Source organism: Choloepus didactylus, chromosome 3 (genome assembly GCF_015220235.1).
Source record: "Choloepus didactylus isolate mChoDid1 chromosome 3, mChoDid1.pri, whole genome shotgun sequence".
NCBI lineage: Eukaryota > Metazoa > Chordata > Mammalia > Pilosa > Megalonychidae > Choloepus > Choloepus didactylus.
In genome coordinates this window covers 95,063,187-95,077,590 of record NC_051309.1, presented here as the reverse complement: position 1 = coordinate 95,077,590, position 14,404 = coordinate 95,063,187, and the positions used below count along the sequence as shown (strand labels likewise).

Genomic DNA, 14,404 nt, shown 5'->3' with positions numbered 1-14,404 from the left:
CACGTTCATCGAAGATCCCAGTTCATTGCCTGAGGAGTTCATCAAAGTTGCTGGTTCGTTTCCTGAGGAGTTCATCGGACATCTTCCTTGGAGTTGACAGTTTGTTGATGGCTCTACAGAATTTGGACTCGTGCATACCCGCAGTTGCGTGAGTCACTTTTACAATTTGATAATCAGAGACACCTCTCATTGATTCTGTTTCCCTAGAGAACCCTAACTAATACACTTATCAAAGTCTAAATCTTTCCTAATCCTCATGAACACAGAACTTTGGAATATTTTAATTTCAATCACTCTGTATTGTGTATTTTAAAATTCTAGCTTTTTTTTAAAACCTCGTATGATGTTACTATGATTATATTATAAAGTCACTTGTTTAACTTTATCTACATTTTTACCATTTTCTTTGCTCTTCAATCCTTCTTGCATCTCAAACCTTCCATTTGGGATCATTTTCCTTCTGCCTGAAGAATATCCTTTCATTCAAAAATGAGTTTACTGGAGATAAACACTCTCAGTTTCTACTTATCTCATATTGTCTTTATTTCCCTCTCATTCTTGAAAGATATGCTTTTTCTGGATATTGTAGATTTGATAGTATTTTCTCTCAGCATACGGAAGCTATCAGTCTATTGCTTCCTGGTTTCCACTGTTGCTGTTGTTGAGAAGTCAGATTTTGCTGCTTTTGAAGTACTTTTTGATCTCTTTTTATTGTGGTACTACTTTTGATCTTTCCCTTTGACTGCTTTAACAATTTTCTTCTTGTCTTTTGTATCTGCAGTTTCAATATAATGTATTCAGGTATGAATTCATATTTTTCCTGCTTGGATTTTACTGTGTTTCCTGAGACGTAATTTTTTTAAATGCATAAAATATAATCTGTCTTATAGAATGTATAAAAATGCATAAAATATAATGTACAGCTTAATAGAATTTTACCAGCTCCATAGAAGCCCTCTGGCCTTCTTCCCAATCGACCACTCCTCATTTTCCTCTTAAAGCAATGACTACCTTTATTTTTATGATAATAATATCCCTGTTTGTTTTTTCTTTTAGATTTCTACTACTTAGGTGTGCATCCATAGTTTAGTTTCAGCTGTTTTTAAACTTTACATATATAGAATCATAAGACAATTATTTTTTGTCTGGCAAAAAAAATTAAAAAATTAAAAAAACAAAAAATAATTTCTGATGGGTATAGTAGGAACAATTTCACAAAAATGTTGCTATATTAGTTTATTTTCTTGGGGTAGAGTAGGAACATGTTGGAAGTAAAGTAGTTTCTTAGGTTAGTTGTCTTTTTCTTATTCCCTTGTTATGGTTTGTTTGAAATGTTTTTTTGTTGTTGTATGTTTTTTTAATTTTTTTTGTTATAGTTGATTTAAAAAAAAAGTTAATTAAAAAAAAAACAATGAAAAAATATGCAGAGCCCCCTTGAGGAGCTGGTGGAGAATGCAGGGGTGTTGGGCTTATCCACCTTGATGGTTGCTGATGTGCTCACAGAAATAAGGGACTGGTGGTTTGATTGGCTGAGCCCTCTACCACTGGACTTTCTCTTGGGAAGACTGTTGCTGCAAAGGAGAGGTTAGGCCTGCATATAACTGTGCCTAAGAGCTTCCTCCCAAATGCCTCTTTGTTGCTCAGATGTGGCCCTCTCTCTCTAGCTAAACCAACTTGGCAGGTGAAATCACTGCCCTCCCCACTACATGGGATCAGACACCCAGGGTAGTGAATCTCCCTGGCAATGTGGAATACGACTCCCGGGGAGGAATCTAGACCCGGCATCATGGGATGGAGAACATCTTCTTGACCAAAAGGGGGATATGAAAGGAAATGAAATAAGCTTCAGTGGCTGAGAGATTCCAAAAGGAGCTGAGAGGTCACTCTGGTGGGCACTCTTACGCACAATATAGACAACCCTTTTTAAGTTCTATTGAATTGGAATAGCTAGCAGTAAATCCTGAAACTATCAAACTACAACCCAGAACCCATGACTCTTGAAGATGATTGTATAAAAATGTAGCTTATGAGGGGTGACAATGTGATTGGGAAAGCCATATGGACCACACTCCCCTTTGTCTAGTTTATGGATGGATGAGTAGAAAAATGGGGGAAGGAAAAAAAAAAAGGCACCCAGTGTTCTTTTTAACTTTAATTGTTCTTTTTCACTTTAGTTTTTATTCTTATTATTTTTGTGTGTGTGGTAATGAAAATATCAAAAATTAATTTTGGTGATGAATGCACCACTATATAATGGTACTGTAAACAACTGAATGTACACTTTGATTTGTATGACTGCATGGTATGTGAATATCTCAATAAAAATGAATTAAAAAAAAGTAAAAGAATAATCAAAGCTGTTTATGGGTCTTTAAACGGACTCAGCTATTAATTCAAAATGTTTAGGGGCATTATGAATACAGACTTTTACGTCTTTTAAAAGTATAAATTTTGGTATTTTTAATATTCTAAAAAGTTACTATAATCATTTTTTTTTTTTTTTAATCTGTGCTTCTTGGCTAAAAGTTTCTTGCCCTGGGTGAAGGATTAACAGTAATTCCTAGTGTTGCTTTCAACAATTTAGCTGATAGTATGATTTCTAGTTACAAATGCAAGCCAGAAAACACCTAGAGGCAGTTACTAATTTCTGACTAGATGCCACAGGCACATTTTGGGGTAGCCACACACACTCATGAAGTCCGATGATCAACCTGTTTCCTCAAGTTTCCAGCGTTTCCACACCATTCAGAGCGTTGCAGAGATCGTTATTAAAGGAGTGTGAAAACAACATTTAAACTGTTCATAGTAACATTTTCATTAAAAAAAAAAAGTGTTTTTAAACCTCCACCCTTGGATTCAGCTCCTGATTTTATTGGCCTGGGGCGCACACACCTAATTTCTGAGGCACATTTATTAGAAACCGTCTACATCTCCTCGTGGCAACGCATTTGAGTGGAAAACAATCTCAACTTCATGGTCCCCAGGTGCTTAGAGGCGCGTGCCACGGGCAGTGACCAAAGCCCTTCAGGCCTGAAGAGCTACTGATCACTTCGGGCAGCGCCCAGAGATTACCAGAGCTAATCGCCGCTGACCATTTGTACAGCTCCTGGAGGTAGGAGTTTTGGTTTGTCCTTGGGTGCGCCGGAACGGTTGTCTCTCTGATCCGGCCCCGCGGAAGGGTGGTGTTCCCCGTCCGGCACGCGGCTTGGCCCTAGCGCAACACGCGCGCACGTCCACCTTGGGCGCACGGGCGCTGCGCACTTATCGCAACCAGGCAGGCGGCGCTGAGCCTTCGCGCTCTCCGGCTCACTCCTACCGGGAGGGAAAGAGGGCACAAGGGAGGGACCGCTGCTTTGCGTCCTGCGCGCCTGTAGCCCCAGGCCTGAGGAGAAAAGCCCAAGTCGGCGCTGGCTCTGCTCGCCGCTCTCTTTTCGTCACCACCCGGACGACCCGACTCATCGCCCGCCACCCCTGGCTGTAGCCCCGGGTCCTGGCGCCTTCCCTGACTGAGAGCCGCGCCGGTGAGTACCTGGCCCGCTGGGGGTACGCTGTGGGTGGGCTACGGGGCAGCGGGCATCGGCCTGAGAAAGTCCCCCCCAGCGCGGGGCTTTGTGGCGCGCGCGGGCTGTGTCTAGACCACATCCCGGGCGCGGAGGAGGGAAGATTTGAGGGAGTCCCAGACGGTGCAAGTAAGATGGGGAGGATCCGTTGATATTTTGGGAAAGCGCTCCATGATTTAGAAGGCGCAGTACAGATAATTTTTGTCATTGTTAAGCAGGAGTTGCTTCTTCAGAGTGTGTTCGGAATGTCTGCCTGACTCGTCTCCACGTTTATATAAATGATTGTGTTTTGACTCTGAGCCCACAGAGTAATGAGGAAGAGATGTCTTTGATTTGTTATTCTTTGCAAACATAGTACAATTATTAAGACTAATAAATTAACAATGACACAATACTATAATGCTATTAACTAAACTACAGACTATTTGGATTTCACCTGTCTTTGCATTAATGTCCCTTTTTTGTCCAGGATCCCATCTCGGATTTCACATTGTATTTATTATATATCTAGGACAATTTCTTAGTGTAACAGCGGCTAGCCTAACTTGGGGGTCAGAGAAACTTGGCACTCCGCAGCCTGTGTGACTTAGGCCAGTTAATGTTTGATCTGTCATCTGTCCTGAAAAGAATGTGCAGCTGGACTATATGTATATAGACACCAGACCCCATATGTCAAGGGTTAGTCTATAGCTTACCTCCTTTCTGAGCCCCCTTAGATGTTATCAATCTTATTGTAATCTACAAAACAAAACAAAACAAAAAAAACAACCTGCCCCTTCCTGCACGACATAATCGATCACGAGAATGTCTTTGTCTAGAAAGCTCTTAAAACCAGCTTGACCTGTTAGCTTGACTGTGCGGTCAACATCCCTGTTGAATGCTGTACCAGCCCGGCGAAGAGAAAGGCCGTTTAATTTTTGCTGATTTTCTGCCTCCCTGTAAGTACGCCCTAAATAAAACTCATGTCTCAGAATCTGCCCTGCTTCTTCTTTGGTCTTTCGACTGGGAAAGCCAGTCAACACTTAGCCTGTCCTTGTTGTTCATGACTGTGACACTTAGCCTCTCTTGTTGTTCATGACTGACTTAGTTTCCCAGCTGCTATGACAAAGACCACACAGTAGGTTGGCTTCACGATAGGAATTTATTGGTTTCAGAGGCTAAAAGACCTGCTTCCTCCTGGGCAAGCAAGGCTGGCCAGGCAATCCTTCGGTTCCCTGGCTTTCCTGTCACGGGCAGTGTTCTCTCCTTTGTCTTCCAGATTCCACTGACTTCCAGCTTCTTGCTCCTTCCTGCAGCTTTCTCTCCAGAAAACCTCCAGTAATAGGATTAAGGCTAACCCCATTCAGCTGGGCCACAATTTAATGAAAACAGATAACATCCTCAAAAGGTCCTACTTACAATGGGTTCAGAACCAACGGAATGGATTAATAGTAAGAACATGTTTTTATCTCAAGTACATAATTCAACCTTCCATGGTGATCTTGACACTTTTTGAAGAATACTGGTCAGTTATTTTGTAAAATATAAAAGGTTCCTCAATATGTATTTGTCTGATACTTTCTCAGGATTAGATTGAGGTTATACATTTTGGGCAGAAATCCCATGAAAGTGATGTCCGCTTCCCAGGGTATCATATCAGGAATACATAATGTTAATATATCTTAACATCTGGTGATGTTAACTTTAGTTAAGGTGTTTGTCAGGTCTCAATGTAAAGTTACCATTTTCCCCTTTTTAATAATAGATAATTTGTGGGAGAAACATTGACTATGCATCCTGTTTCTCTGTAAACTCATATCCTCTAATTTTAGCATCCCTTGGTAGAACTTGTAATTTATACTCTGTTGTTATGATGATGATTTAAAAAAATTTTCTCTCCTTCCTTTTACATTTATTAGAATTCTGCTGTAAGGAGGAGCTGTCATTAACATTTATTCAGTTATTTGTCAGCATGGTCTATAATCCAGTACTATTGTTATTTAATTTGTTGTTCAAATTGTTCTACCTTTGGTCTTTGGGATCTCTTTCATGTTGGCCCCTGTGCCCTTTTGACATACCAGCGTCTTTTTTTTTTAGCATTTCCTTAATTCTGGTACCAAAAAATGCAAAAATGTCCAGGCTCATATTGTATTTTCCCTGTTCTAACTCTGGTATCAAGAGTTATTTCTCCAAGAAACTGTGGTTCCTTTTATTGGAGAATGGTATTAGAAACCAACTTCTGGAACTAAGTATGCTATTGAGGTTATTTTGAGCCTTTTTAAATATAATAAATATCTGATCTAGAAAATGCATCTCTACAGAATAATGCCTTAAATTTCAAACTGTCGAGGACCTGATTGTAGTTGCCAGTTTGGATTCAGTCTAACACATGAGCTTTTATTTACTAGGCTCTGGTAAGAAACCAGGAACATTTTATTAACTTAGATGCTTAGTTAACCTACATCCTAATGGCTGAATATTTGTGAAGGGGAGATACGTGTAGATATATCTTTAAGATGTTCAAAGGATCCTCAAATGGATTACTTCTGAGGTTTCCCTCACCCCCACCCATGTCATCTTGGGAGGAGTCTTGGCAGGATCACTGTTGGAATAATTATGCCCCCCACTCCACTGGCCAAGGCACCTGACTGGATAACTGCTAAGCTGGTTTCCCAACCAGGGGAGATGGGCAATAGGGAGAGAAGGGGTTAGAGAATTTTGGAAGCCAGATGTCCCAAGGGGAAAACAGGAGAAACAGGTAGAAATCAAGGTGCCTTGAGTTACAACTCACCCCATCTTTTTTTTTTTTTTTTTTTTTTTTGCACATGAAAAGGATTTTTATTGGTTTTGTTACTGCTGTATCCTCAGCACCTGAACAGAGCCTTGTACATAGTAGATGCTCAAATATTTGCTAAGTAACTATTAACCTTATTTCAATCAAACTAGTTAATCCAGAAACACACTTTCTTAGGAATGACAAATTCATTCAAACAAATAAGTTTCATCTCACAAGCCAAATGTAGCCATTTGGTGGTGACTGCTTAGAGGAACTGTGTTGAAAATGATTCTAAGGCTGTTTCTGGACCAATCAGGAAAGTGTGTTAATGATGTCTCCATAATGTTTTTTTTGTTTTTTTTGTTTGTTTTTTTTTAATCTTCATTTTATTGAGGTATATTCACATACCACGCAGTCATAAAAAACAAATCGTACTTTCGATTGTTTACAGTACCATTACATAGTTGTACATTCATCACCTAAATCAATCCCTGACACCTTCATTAGCACACACACAAAAATAACAAGAATAATAATTAGAGTGAAAAAGAGCAATTGAAGTAAAAAAGAACACTGGGTACATTTGTCTGTTTGTTTCCTTCCCCTATTTTTCTACTCATCCATCCATAAACTAGACAAAGGGGAGTGTGGTCCTTATGGCTTTCCCAATCCCATTGTCACCCCTCATAAGCTACATTTTTATACAACTGTCTTCGAGATTCATGGGTTCTGGGTTGTAGTTTGATAGTTTCAGGTATCCACCACCAGCTACCCCAATTCTTTAGAACCTAAAAAGGGTTGTCTAAAGTGTGCGTAAGAGTGCCCACCAGAGTGACCTCTCGGCTCCTTTTGGAATCTCTCTGCCACTGAAGCTTATTTCATTTCCTTTCACATCCCCCTTTTGGTCAAGAAGATGTTCTCTGTTCCACGATGCCGGGTCTACATTCCTCCCCGGGAGTCATATTCCACGTTGCCAGGGAGATTCACTCCCCTGGGTGTCTGATCCCACGTAGGGGGGAGGGCAGTGATTTCACCTTTCAAGTTGGCTTAGCCAGAGAGAGAGGGCCACATCTGAGCAACAAAGAGGCATTCGGGAGGAGGCTCTTAGGCACAACCATAGGGAGGCCTAGCCTCTCCTTTGCAGCAACCGTCTTCCCAAGGGTAAAACTTATGGTAGAGGGCTCAACCCATCAAACCACCAGACACCTATGTCTGTGGTCATGTTAACAACCATGGAGGTGGGGTAGGCGAATACCCCTGCATTCTCCACAGGCTCCTCAAGGGGGTACTACATCTTTTTTTTCCTTGTTTTTCTTTTTTTTTTTTTAACTTTCCCTTCCTTTTTAAATCAACTGTATGAAAAAAAAAGTTAAAAAGAAAACAAACATACAATAAAAGAACATTTCAAAGAGACCATAACAAGGGAGTAAGAAAAAGACAACTAATCTAAGATAACTGCTTTACATCCAACCTGTTCCTACTTTACCCCAAGAAAGTTACCTAATATAGCAACATTTCTGTGAACTTGTTCCTACTATATCCATCAGAAATTAACAGACCATAGTCATTCCTGGGTATCCCCAGAACGATAAATAGCTTATCTGTTCTTCTTGGATTATTGTTCCCCCTTCCTTAATTGCTCTCTACTGCTAGTTCCCCTACATTCTACATTATAAACCATTTGTTTTACATTTTTCAAAGTTCACATTAGTGGTAGCATATAATATTTCTCTTTTTGTGCCTGGCTTATTTCGCTCAGCATTATGTCTTCAAGGTTCATCCATGTTGTCATATGTTTCACGAGATCGTTCCTTCTTACTGCCGTGTAGTATTCCATCGTGTGTATATACCACATTTTATTTATCCACTCATCTGTTGAAGGACATTTGGGTTGTTTCCATCTCTTGGCAATTGTGAATAATGCTGCTATGAACATTGGCGTGCAGATATCTGTTCGTGTCACTGCTTTCCGATCTTCCGGGTATATACTGAGAAGTGCAATCGCTGGATCGAATGGTAACTCTGTATCTAGTTTTCTAAGGAACTGCCAGACTGACTTCCAGAGTGGCTGAACCATTATACACTCCCACCAACAATGAATAAGAGTTCCAATTTCTCCACATCCCCTCCAGCATTTGTAGTTTCCTGTTTGTCTAATGGCAGCCATTCTAACCGGTGTTAGATGGTATCTCATTGTGGTCTCAATTTGCATCTCTCTAATAGCTAGTGAAGCTGAATATTTTTTCATGTGTTTCTTGTCCATTTGTATTTCCTCTTCAGAGAACTGTCTTTTCATATCTTTTGCCCATTTTATAATTGGGCTGTCTGTACTATTGTTATTGAGTTGTAGGATTTCTTTATATATGCAAGATATCAGTCTTTTGTCAGATACATGGTTTCCAAAAATTTTTTCCCATTGAGTTGGCTGCCTCTTTACCTTTTTGAGAAATTCCTTTGAGGTGCAGAAACTTCTAAGCTTGAGGAGTTCCCATTTATCTATTTTCTCTTTTGTTGCTTGTGCTTTGGGTGTAAAGTCTAGGAAGTGACCGCCTAATACAAGGTCTTGAAGATGTTTTCCTACATTATCTTCTAGGAGTTTTATGGTACTTTCTTTTATATTGAGGTCTTTGGTCCATTTTGAGTTAATTTTTGTGTAGGGGGTGAGGTAGGGGTCCTCTTTCATTCTTTTGGATATGGATATCCAACTCTCCCAGCCCCATTTGTTGAAAAGACCATTATGACTCAGTTCAGTGACTTTGGGGGCCTTATCAAAGATCAGTCGGCCATAGATCTGAGGGTCTATCTCTGAATTCTCAATTCGATTCCATTGATCTATATGTCTATCTTTGTGCCAGTACCATGCTGTTTTGGCAACTGTGGCTTTATAATAAGCTTCAAAGTCAGGGAGTGTAAGTCCTCCCACTTCGTTTTTCTTTTTTAGAGTGTCTTTAGCAATTCGAGGCATCTTCCCTTTCCAAATAAATTTGATAACTAGCTTTTCCAAGTCTGCAAAGTAGGTTGTTGGAATTTTGATTGGGATTGCATTGAATCTGTAGATGAGTTTGGGTAGAATTGACATCTTAATGACATTTAGTCTTCCTATCCATGAACATGGAATATTTTTCCATCTTTTAAGGTCCCCTTCTATTTCTTTTAGTAGAGTTATGTAGTTTTCTTTGTATAGGTCTTTTACATCTTTGGTTAAGTTTATTCCTAGGTACTTGATTTTTTTAGTTGCTATTGAAAATGGTATCTTTTTCTTGAGTGTCTCTTCAGTTTGTTCATTTCTGGCATATAGAAACTTTACTGACTTATGTGCATTAATCTTGTATCCCGCTACTTTGCTAAATTTGTTTATTAGCTCTAGTAGCTGTATCGTCGATTTCTCAGGGTTTTCTAGATATAAGATCATATCATCTGCAAACAATGACAGTTTTACTTCTTCTTTTCCAATCTGGATGCCTTTTATTTCTTTGTCTTGCCGGATTGCCCTGGCTAGCACTTTCAGCACAATGTTGAATAACAGTGGTGACAGCGGGCATCCTTGTCTTGTTCCTGATCTTAGAGGGAAGTCTTTCAGTCTCTCACCATTGAGTACTATGCTGGCTGTGGGTTTTTCATATATGCTCTTTATCATGTTGAGGAAGTTTCCTTCAATTCCTACCTTTTGAAGTGTTTTTATCACAAACGGATGTTGGATTTTGTCAAATGCTTTTTCAGCATCTATTGAGATGATCAATTGATTTTTCCCGTTTGACTTGTTAATGTGTTATAATACATTGATTGATTTTCTTATGTTGAACCATCCTTGCATGCCTGGAATAAACCCCACTTGGTCATGGTGTATGATTTTTTTAATGTGTCTTTGGATTCGATTTGCAAGTATTTTGTTGAGGATTTTTGCATCTATATTCATTAGGGAGATTGGCCGGTAGTTTTCCTTTTTTGTAGCATCTTTGCCTGGTTTTGGTATTAGATTGATGTTAGCTTCATGAAATGAGTTAGGTAGTGTTCCATTTTCTTCAATGTTTTGAAAGAGTTTGAGTAAGATTGGTGTCAGTTCTTTCTGGAAAGTTTGGTAGAATTCCCCTGTGAAGCCATCTGGCCCTGGGCATTTATTTGTGGGAAGATTTTTGATGACTGATTGGATCTCTTTGCTTGTGATGGGTTGGTTGAGGTCTTCTATTTCTTCTCTGGTCAGTCTGGGTTGTTCATATGTTTCCAGGAAATTGTCCATTTCTTCTACATTATCCAGTTTGTTGCCATACAGTTGTTCATAATATCCTCTTATAATTTTTTTAATTTCTTCAGGATCTGCAGTTATGTCACCTTTTTCATTCATTATTTTGTTTATATGGGTCTTCTCTCTTTTTGATTTTGTCAGTCTAGCTAGGGGCTTGTCAATCTTGTTGATCTTCTCAAAGAACCAACTTTTGGTGATATTTATCCTCTCTGTTGTTTTTTTGTTCTCTATGTCATTTATTTCTGCTTTAATCCTTGTTATTTCTTTTCTTGTACTTGGTTTAGGATTGGTTTGCTGTTCATTTTCTAGCTTCTTCAGTTGATCCATTAGTTCTTTGATTTTGGCTCTTTCTTCCTTTTTAATATATGCGTTTAATGCTATAAATTTCCCCCTTAGCACTGCTTTTGCTACATCCCATAGGTTTTGGTATGTTGTGTTCTCATTTTCATTCGTCTCAATATATTTAGCAATTTCTCTTCCTATTTCTTCTTTAACCCACTGATTGTTTAGGAGTGTGTTGTTTAACCTCCAGGTATTTGTGAATTTTCTAAGTCTCTGATGGTTATTGACTTCTAATTGTATTCCATTGTGGTCAGAGAATGTGCTTTGAATAATTTCAATCTTTTTAAATTTATTGAGGCTTGTTTTATGTCCTAGCATATGATCTATTCTGGAGAAAGTTCCGTGAGCACTAGAAAAGTATGTGTATCCTGGTGATTTGGGATGTAATGTCCTGTATATGTCTGTTAAATCTAATTCATTTATCAGATTGTTTAGATTTTCAATTTCCTTATTGGTCTTCTGTCTGGTTGATCTATGTATAGGAGAGAGTGATGTGTTGAAGTCTCCCACAATTATTGTGGAAACATCAATTGCTTCCTTTAGTTTTGCCAGTGTTTCTCTCATGTATTTTGTGGCACCTTGATTCGGTGCATAGACATTTACGATTGTAATTTCTTCTTGCTGAATTGCCCCTTCTTTAGTATGTAGTGGCCTTCTTTGTCTCTCAGAACATCCCTGCATTTAAAGTCTATTTTATCTGAGATTAATATTGCTACACCTGCTTTCTTTTGGCTGTAGCTTGCATGAAATATTTTTTTCTATCCTTTCACTTTCAGTTTCTTTGTGTCCCTGTGTCTAAGATAGTCTCTTGTATGCAACATATTGATGGTTCATTTTTTTTGATCCATTCTGCGAATCTATATCTTTTAATTGGGGAGTTTAATCCATTTACATTCAACGTTATAACCGTGAAGGCATTTCGTGAATCAGCCATCTTATCCTTTGGTTTATGTTTGTCATATTTTTCCCCTCTCTCTATTAATATCCTTTATTGTACCCATACCGAATCTCTTTAGTACTGAACCTTTCTCCAAGTCTCTCTGTCCTTTCTTTGTTTCTCTGTCTGTAGGGCTCCCTTTAGTATCTCCAGTAGGGCAGGTCTTTTGTTAGCAAATTCTCTCAGCATTTGTTTGTCTGTGAAAAATTTAAGCTCTCCCTCAAATTTGAAGGAGAGCTTTGCTGGATAAAGTATTCTTGGCTGGAAATTTTTCTCACTCAGAATTTTAAATATATCGTGCCACTGCCTTCTTGCCTCCATGGTGGCTGCTGAGTAGTCACTACTTAGTCTTATGCTGTTTCCTTTGTATGTGGTGAATTGCTTTTCTCTTGCTGCTTTCAGAACTTGCTCCTTCTCTTCTGTGTTTGACAGTGTGATCAGTATATGTCTCGGAGTGGGTTTATTTGGATTTATTCTATTTGGAGTTCGCTGAGCATTTATGATTTGTGTATTTATGTTGTTTAGAAGATTTGGGAAGTTTTCCCCAACAATTTCTTTGAATACTCTTCCTAGACCTTTACCCTTTTCTTCCCCTTCTGGGACATCAATGAGTCTTATATTTGGACGTTTCATATTATCTATCATATCCCTGAGGTCCATTTCGATTTTTTCCATTTTTTTCCCCATTCTTTCTTTTATGCTTTCATTTCCCATTCTGTCATCTTCCAGGTCACTGATTTGTTGTTCAGCTTCCTCTAGTCTTGTACTATGAGTGTCCAGAATCTTTTTAATTTGGTCAACAGTTTCTTTAATTTCCATAAGATCATCCATTTTTTTATTTAGTCTTGCAATGTCTTCTTTATGCTCTTCTAGGGTCTTCTTGATTTCCTTTGTATCCCGTACTATGGTCTCATTGTTCATCTTTAGTTCTTTGAGTAGCTGCTCTAGGTGCTGTGTCTCTTCTGGTCTTTTTATTTGGGTGCTTGGGCTTGGGTTATCCATATCATCTGGTTTTTTCATATGCTTTATAATTTTCTGTTGTTTTTGGCCTCGTGGCATTTGCTGAACTTGATAGGGTTCTTTTAGGATTTGTAGACCAATTGAAGTCCTTATCTCTAATTTATCAGATCTACAGCTTCGTGGATTACACTTTCTCTAACTAACCAGCAGGTGGCGTCCACGAGCCACCTGTTCTCCACAAGCCAGTTCTCCCCTGCTTAGCCTTTTTGGTGAGTGGGGGAGTAAGTCTTGTGGGGTCCAATTGGTGCACCAAGCTTGCGTGTGTAGTTGGTTTTGCCTGCCCTGTGTATGGGGCGTGTTTCTGGGCAGTCAGGGAGGAGGGGTGGCCCTAACAATCAAATCTCCCTGGTGATCCTAGAGTTTTAAAGCTGCTGCAATAGTCTAATCCTTCAGTTCAGTCCTGCCACAGTTTGTCTCTGCCACTGACCCACAAGTCCTTGGTATTGGCGTATGGCTCCTGAGACTTGCAAGTGGGCCCCTCTTCCAGGCTGTGCACCCTGGGTCCTCTGTTGAGGGATGACTGTGCTATGTCACAGGTGAGTGCCGTCCCCCCAGGGCAGTTCTGGGCTGCTGGGCTGTGTAGGGAGGCTCCCAGTCTGCTCAAATGATGGCTGAATGGGGCTTTGTTAATTCACTCTGCTCCACCTTCCCAACTCTGGGACAATCAGCTGAGGTTGCAGGGAAGGCTAATGTCCACGCCCAGTTTTGTGGTGTGTGCCTGTTATTTGAAGCACTTCCGTCACACTGGGTTGTCTGGGGCAGCTCTGGGCTATTGGGCTGGCGATGGGCAGGAGTGTTTCCTGTCCACCAGGATGATGGCTGTGAGCGGACACCCCCCTTTTCTTGAGAAATTGTGGTGTTTAGTGAATTTTCTCAGCCACTGGATTATTGCGTTTTGTCTCAGAGCTCTCCTAGTTCTGCTCTTGACTTGACCTGCCCAAATAGCAAGTCTTTGAAGCTTTCTGTATTGGGCTTCTTAGAGTAATTGTTTTAGAAAAAGAAAAAAGGATTAAAAAAAAAAAAAAAAAAGGGCCTTCCTCAGAGATCTAATGGGTTATTGAAATGCTAAAAGACAAAGCAACCAGGGCCATTAAGGAAAGGTCACAGGGCAGAGAGATCAGCTTTTCTTCGGGATTTGCATATGCGCCTCAGGGCCTGAGCTCTGCCCTTCCCCTTTCTATGTTCACTAGAACTCCAGAAATCCTCTGCTTTTATTTTGGAGTTTTTCGTGTTGTTTTTTTCCTATGCCTGTCTCCTCTCTGCTGGGCTGGCTGCTCTCAGATTCTCTTGTGTCTGGTCTCAGTCTATCTATGGTTGGAGTTTGGATCAGTAGAATGAGTTTCCGATAAGGGCTGCCACTGCAGTTCTCCCTTCTCCTTCCTGGAGCTGACAGCCCCTCCTCCCACGGGACTGAGCCTTGCAGGGAGGGGCGCGGTTCCCCTGGCCGCAAAAACTTACAGATTTCGCTGATCTCAGCAGTTCCACGTTTTCATGAGTGTTGTATGAAGTATGCCCAAAGTCAGATTGCTCTGTGGTGTCCAGTCCAC

At 40.0% G+C, this 14,404-nt stretch overlaps 1 protein-coding gene across 3 annotated transcripts in view; it reads left to right on the top strand.

The window, feature by feature from the left end:
* Positions 1-3,251: 3,251 nt before the first annotated feature.
* Positions 3,252-14,404, top strand: part of LOC119529634 (broad substrate specificity ATP-binding cassette transporter ABCG2) — a 91,953-nt gene continuing 80,800 nt past the window's right edge. The window contains exon 1 of one of the 3 annotated variants that reach the window (XM_037830230.1): positions 3,252-3,521. The gene's annotated coding sequence lies outside the window, so the exon portion shown is untranslated. Of the gene's footprint in view, positions 3,522-4,425; positions 4,499-4,975; positions 4,991-14,404 lie in introns of those variants that run through there. The other 2 variants (XM_037830231.1, XM_037830232.1) reach the window with 2 other exon arrangements.